Here is a 7500-nt window from a genome sequence, read left to right as displayed (position 1 = left end):
TGCTCACCTATATACGTTTCGGAAAGTATTTTGGTGAACGCTCACTTTCTAAGCCTTTTAGCCTTCTTGACCCCCTAACTCCCCATATCTGGTTTACCTACTACAGCGCCCCTAACGACCAAAATCGGTACTGCATACCCCTGGTACCCCCGCCATTGAAAATGAATGGGGGAATTTTTTTAATTTCTCAATCCGGCCAGGAGGCCTCTTTTTCGGCCACGCTCGGCCGGCGAGCCGGTCCGCTCTTTACCCCTGGTACCCCCAGCCCTACCCCTGGTACCTCCCCCATTGAAAATGAATGGCGACCCCTGGTACCCCCAGCAACACCCCTGGTACCCTCAGCCTTACCCCTGGTACCCTCAGCTCAACCCCTGGTACCCCCAGCCTAACCCCTGGTACCCTCAGCGGCACCCCTGGTACCCTCAGCAACACCCCTGGTACCCCCAGCCAGCTTCGCCCCTGGTACCCTCAGCCTTACCCCTGGTACCCTCAGCCCAACCCCTGGTACCCTCAGCCCAACCCCTGGTACCCCCAGCCAGCTTCGCCCCTGGTACCCTCAGCCTTACCCCTGGTACCCCCAGCCTTACCCCTGGTACCTCCAGCCTAACCCCTGGTACCTCCAGCCTTACCCCTGGTACCTCCAGCCTTACCCCTGGTACCTCCAGCCTTACCCCTGGTACCTCCAGCCGTACCCCTGGTACCCTCAGCCTTACCCCTGGTACCCTCAGCCTTACCCCTGGTACCCTCAGCCTTACCCCTGGTACCCTCAGCCTTACCCCTGGTACCCTCAGCCGCACCCCTGGTACCCTCAGCGGCACCCCTGGTACCCTCAGCCTTACCCCTGGTACCCTCAGCCGCACCCCTGGTACCCTCAGCGGCACCCCTGGTACCCTCAGCGGCACCCCTGGTACCCTCAGCCGTACCCCTGGTACCCTCAGCCGAACCCCTGGTACCCTCAGCGGCACCCCTGGTACCCTCAGCGGCACCCCTGGTACCCTCAGCGGCACCCCTGGTACCCTCAGCGGCACCCCTGGTACCCTCAGCCGTACCCCTGGTACCCTCATCGGCACCCCTGGTACCCTCAGCGGCACCCCTGGTACCCTCAGCTGCACCCCTGGTACCCTCAGCGGCACCCCTGGTACCCTCAGCGGCACCCCTGGTACCTCCGCCATTGAAAATGAATGGGCGGCCTTCCCACCTGCCGTCAGCCGCCCGGAGGGGGAAATAGAAAATATTCGAAAGTGCGGAGCTCCGCCGTCAGAGGCCGGCTTTTCGCCCGGGGTATCCGCCCCGGGGCGCCTCTCGGGCGGCCTTCCCAACTGCCGTCGGCCGCCCGGAGGGGGAAATAGAAAATATTCGAAAGTGCGGAGCTCCGCCGTCAGAGGCCGGCTTTTCGCCCGAGGTATCCGCCCCGGGGCGCCTCTCGGGCGGCCTTCCCAACTGCCGTCGGCCGCCCGGAGGGGGAAATAGAAAATATTCGAAAGTGCGGAGCTCCGCCGTCAGAGGCCGGCTTTTCGCCCGAGGTATCCGCCCCGGGCGCCTCTCGGGCGGCCTTCCCAACTGCCGTCGGCCGCCCGGAGGGGGAAATAGAAAATATTCGAAAGTGCGGAGCTCCGCCGTCAGAGGCCGGCTTTTCGCCCGAGGTATCCGCCCCGGGCGCCTCTCGGGCGGCCTTCCCAACTGCCGTCGGCCGCCCGGAGGGGGAAATAGAAAATATTCGAAAGTGCGGAGCTCCGCCGTCAGAGGCCGGCTTTTCGCCCGAGGTATCCGCCCCGGGCGCCTCTCGGGCGGCCTTCCCAACTGCCGTCGGCCGCCCGGAGGGGGAAATAGAAAATATTCGAAAGTGCGGAGCTCCGCCGTCAGAGGCCGGCTTTTCGCCCGAGGTATCCGCCCCGGGCGCCTCTCGGGCGGCCTTCCCAACTGCCGTCGGCCGCCCGGAGGGGGAAATAGAAAATATTCGAAAGTGCGGAGCTCCGCCGTCAGAGGCCGGCTTTTCGCCCGAGGTATCCGCCCCGGGCGCCTCTCGGGCGGCCTTCCCAACTGCCGTCGGCCGCCCGGAGGGGGAGATAGAAAATATTCGAAAGTGCGGAGCTCCGCCGTCAGAGGCCGGCTTTTCGCCCGAGGTATCCGCCCCGGGCGCCTCTCGGGCGGCCTTCCCAACTGCCGTCGACCGCCCGGAGGGGGAAATAGAAAATATTCGAAAGTGCGGAGCTCCGCCGTCAGAGGCCGGCTTTTCGCCCGAGGTATCCGCCCCGGGCGCCTCTCGGGCGGCCTTCCCAACTGCCGTCGACCGCCCGGAGGGGGAGATAGAAAATATTCGAAAGTGCGGAGCTCCGCCGTCAGAGGCCGGCTCCACGCTTCATTCATCCGACCGAGACGCCTCTCCGCCGGCCACACTCGGCTGCGGGGCCGGCCCGCTCTCCGCCATTGAAAATGAATGGGGGGCATTTTCTCATGCTTTCAATCCGCCTAAGAGGCATCTTTCCCGGCCAACTTTGTGCCCCTGGTACCTCCAGCATCGAGAAAGCATGGTGACTCGTCCGACACATGCCCCCCTATATACGTTTCGGAAAGTATTTTGGTGAACGGTCACTTTCTAAGCCTTTCGCCTTCTTGACCCCCTAACTCCGCATATCTGGTTTACCTACTACAGCGCCCCTAACGACCAAAATCGGTACTGCTACCCCTGGTACCCCCGCCATTGAAAATGAATGGGGGAATTTTTTTAATCCCCCAGGCCGGCCAGGAGGCCCCTTTCCCGGCCAAACTCGCACGCTGGGCCGGCCCGCTCTTTACCCCTGGTACCCCCGCCATTGAAAATGAATGGGGGAATTTTTTTCAATCTCCCAGGCCGGCCAGGAGGGCTCTTTCCCGGCCACACTCGCACGCCGGGCCGGCCCGCTCTTTACCCCTGGTACCCCCAGCTCTACCCCTGGTACCCCCGCCATTGAAAATGAATGGGGGAATTTTTTCAATCTCCCAATCCGACCAAGAGGCCTCTTTTCCGGCCAAACTCGCACGCCGGGCCGGCCCGCTCTTTACCCCTGGTACCCCCAGCTCTACCCCTGGTACCCCCGCCATTGAAAATGAATGGGGGAATTTTTTCAATCTCCCAATCCGACCAAGAGGCCTCTTTTCCGGCCAAACTCGCACGCCGGGCCGGCCCGCTCTTTACCCCTGGTACCCCCAGCTCTACCCCTGGTACCCCCGCCATTGAAAATGAATGGGGGAATTTTTTCAATCTCCCACGCCGGCCAAGAGGCCTTTTTCCCGGGCACGCACGCTCGCCGGGCCGGCCCGCTATTATTAAACTCTCACCCCTGCAAGGAGGCCTTTTTCCCGGGCACGCACGCTCGCGGGGCCGGCCCGCTATTATTAAACTCTCACGCCGGCCAAGAGGCCTTTTTCCCGGGCACGCACGCTCGCCGGGCCGGCCCGCTATTATTAAACTCTCACGCCTGCAAGGAGGCCTTTTTCCCGGGCACGCACGCTCGCCGGGCCGGCCCGCTATTATTGAACTCTCACGCCTGCAAGGAGGCCTTTTTCCCGGGCACGCACGCTCGCGGAGCCGGCCCGCTATTATTAAACTCTCACGCCTGCAAGGAGGCCTTTTTCCCGGGCACGCACGCTCGCCGGGCCGGCCCGCTATTATTAAACTCTCACGCCTGCAAGGAGGCCTTTTTCCCGGGCACGCACGCTCGCCGGGCCGGCCCGCTATTATTAAACTCTCACGCCTGCAAGGAGGCCTTTTTCCCGGGCACGCACGCTCGCCGGGCCGGCCCGCTATTATTAAACTCTCACGCCTGCAAGGAGGCCTTTTTCCCGGGCACGCACGCTCGCCGGGCCGGCCCGCTATTATTAAACTCTCACGCCTGCAAGGAGGCCTTTTTCCCGGGCACGCACGCTCGCCGGGCCGGCCCGCTATTATTAAACGCTCACGCCTGCAAGGAGGCCTTTTTCCCGGGCACGCACGCTCGCCGGGCCGGCCCGCTATTATTAAACTCTCACGCCGGCCAAGAGGCCCTTTTCCCGGGCACGCACGCTCGATGAGCCGGCCCGCTATTATTAAACTCTCACGCCGGCCAAGAGGCCCTTTTCCCGGGCACGCACGCTCGATGAGCCGGCCCGCTATTATTAAACTCTCACGCCGGCCAAGAGGCCTTTTTCCCGGCCACGCACGCTCGCGGAGCCGGCCCGCTATTATTAAACTCTCACGCCTGCAAGGAGGCCTTTTTCCCGGGCACGCACGCTCGCGGGGCCGGCCCGCTATTATTAAACTCTCACGCCTGCAAGGAGGCCTTTTTCCCGGGCACGCACGCTCGCCGGGCCGGCCCGCTATTATTAAACTCTCACGCCGGCCAAGAGGCCCTTTTCCCGGGCACGCACGCTCGATGAGCCGGCCCGCTATTATTAAACTCTCACGCCGGCCAAGAGGCCCTTTTCCCGGGCACGCACGCTCGCCGGGCCGGCCCGCTATTATTGAACTCTCACGCCTGCAAGGAGGCCTTTTTCCCGGGCACGCACGCTCGCCGTGCAGGCCCGCCATTTGCCTACCACACCGCCGTCTGGCGGACACCAAGCGGTACCGCCGACCCCTCCCGTTGAAAATGAATGGGGGATTTTTTTTCAATCCCCCAAGCCGGCCAAGAGGCCTTTTTCCCGGGCACGCACGCTCGATGAGCCGGCCCGCTATTATTAAACTCTTACGCCTGCAAGGAGGCCTTTTTCCCGGGCACGCACGCTCGCCGAGCCGGCCCGCTATTATTAAACTCTCACGCCTGCAAGGAGGCCTTTTTCCCGGGCACGCACGCTCGATGAGCCGGCCCGCTATTATTAAACTCTCACGCCGGCCAGGAGGCATTTTTCCCGGGCACGCACGCTCGCCGTGCAGGCCCGCCATTTGCCTACCACACCGCCGTCTGGCGGACACCACGCGGTACCGCCGACCCCTCCCGTTGAAAATGAATGGGGGATTTTTTTTTACAATCCCCCAAGCCGGCCAAGAGGCCTTTTTCCCGGGCACGCACGCTCGATGAGCCGGCCCGCTATTATTAAACTCTCACGCCGGCCAAGAGGCCCTTTTCCCGGGCACGCACGCTCGATGAGCCGGCCCGCTATTATTAAACGCTCACGCCTGCAAGGAGGCCTTTTTCCCGGGCACGCACGCTCGCCGGGCCGGCCCGCTATTATTAAACTCTCACGCCGGCCAAGAGGCCTTTTTCCCGGGCACGCACGCTCGATGAGCCGGCCCGCTATTATTAAACTCTTACGCCTGCAAGGAGGCCTTTTTCCCGGGCACGCACGCTCGCCGAGCCGGCCCGCTATTATTAAACTCTCACGCCTGCAAGGAGGCCTTTTTCCCGGGCACGCACGCTCGCAGAGCCGGCCCGCTATTATTAAACTCTCACGCCGGCCAGGAGGCCTTTTTCCCGGGCACGCACGCTCGCCGTGCAGGCCCGCCATTTGCCTACCACACCGCCGTCTGGCGGACACCAAGCGGTACCGCCGACCCCTCCCGTTGAAAATGAATGGGGGATTTTTTTTTCAATCCCCCAAGCCGGCCAAGAGGCCTTTTTCCCGGGCACGCACGCTCGATGAGCCGGCCCGCTATTATTAAACTCTTACGCCTGCAAGGAGGCCTTTTTCCCGGGCACGCACGCTCGCCGAGCCGGCCCGCTATTATTAAACTCTCACGCCTGCAAGGAGGCCTTTTTCCCGGGCACGCACGCTCGCAGAGCCGGCCCGCTATTATTAAACTCTCACGCCGGCCAGGAGGCCTTTTTCCCGGGCACGCACGCTCGCCGTGCAGGCCCGCCATTTGCCTACCACACCGCCGTCTGGCGGACACCAAGCGGTACCGCCGACCCCTCCCGTTGAAAATGAATGGGGGATTTTTTTTTTCAATCCCCCAAGCCGGCCAAGAGGCCTTTTTCCCGGGCACGCACGCTCGATGAGCCGGCCCGCTATTATTAAACGCTCAGGCCGGCCAAGAGGCCCTTTTCCCGGGCACGCACGCTCGCAGAGCCGGCCCGCTATTATTAAACTCTCACGCCTGCAAGGAGGCCTTTTTCCCGGGCACGCACGCTCGCGGGGCCGGCCCGCTATTATTAAACGCTCAGGCCGGCCAAGAGGCCCTTTTCCCGGGCACGCACGCTCGATGAGCCGGCCCGCTATTATTAAACGCTCAGGCCGGCCAAGAGGCCCTTTTCCCGGGCACGCACGCTCGCAGAGCCGGTCCGCTATTATTAAACTCTCACGCCTGCAAGGAGGCCCTTTTCCCGGGCACGCACGCTCGATGAGCCGGCCCGCTATTATTAAACTCTCACGCCTGCAAGGAGGCCTTTTTCCCGGGCACGCACGCTCGCCGGGCCGGCCCGCTATTATTAAACTCTCACGCCGGCCAAGAGGCCTTTTTCCCGGGCACGCACGCTCGCCGAGCCGGCCCGCTATTATTAAACTCTCACGCCTGCAAGGAGGCCTTTTTCCCGGGCACGCACGCTCGCCGGGCCGGCCCGCTATTATTAAACTCTCACGCCTGCAAGGAGGCCTTTTTCCCGGGCACGCACGCTCGCCGGGCCGGCCCGCTATTATTAAACGCTCACGCCTGCAAGGAGGCCTTTTTCCCGGGCACGCACGCTCGCCGGGCCGGCCCGCTATTATTAAACTCTCACGCCGGCCAAGAGGCCCTTTTCCCGGGCACGCACGCTCGCCGGGCCGGCCCGCTATTATTAAACTCTCACGCCGGCCAAGAGGCCTTTTTCCCGGGCACGCACGCTCGCCGAGCCGGCCCGCCTTTTGCCTACCACACCGCCGTCTGGCGGACACCGACCCCTGGTACATCTGCCATTGAAAATGAATGGGGGAATTTTTTCAAACTCCCAATCCGAGCAAGAGGCCCCTTTTCCGGCCACACTCGCCCGCCGGGCCGGCCCGCTCTTTACCCCTGGTACCCCCAGCAACACCCCTGGTACCCCCAGCCTTGCCCCTGGTACCTCCCCCATTGAAAATGAATGGTGACCCCTGGTACCCCCAGCAACACCCCTGGTACCCTCAACCTTACCCCTGGTACCCTCAGCTGCACCCCTGGTACCCTCAGCCTTACCCCTGGTACCCCCAGCCAGCTTCGCCCCTGGTACCCCCAGCCTTGCCCCTGGTACCTCCGCCATTGAAAATGAATGGGGGAATTTTTTCAAACTCCCAATACGACCAAGAGGCCCCTTTTCCGGCCAAACTCGCACGCCGGGCCGGCCCGCTCTTTACCCCTGGTACCCCCAGCTCTACCCCTGGTACCCCCGCCATTGAAAATGAATGGGGGAATTTTTTCAAACTCCCAATCCGACCAAGAGGCCCCTTTTCCGGCCACACTCGCCCGCCGGGCCGGCCCGCTCTTTACCCCTGGTACCCCCAGCCTTGCCCCTGGTACCTCCGCCATTGGAAATGAATGGGGGATTTTTTTCAAACTCCCAATCCGACCGAGAGGCCTCTTTCCCGGCCACACTC

This window comes from Hippocampus guttulatus, unplaced genomic scaffold, assembly GCF_054856545.1.
Source record: "Hippocampus guttulatus isolate MCC_2025c unplaced genomic scaffold, RoL_Hgut_1.0 HiC_scaffold_35, whole genome shotgun sequence".
NCBI classification, from domain to species: Eukaryota; Metazoa; Chordata; class Actinopteri; order Syngnathiformes; family Syngnathidae; genus Hippocampus; species Hippocampus guttulatus.
This window is presented reverse-complemented; position numbering follows the sequence as displayed.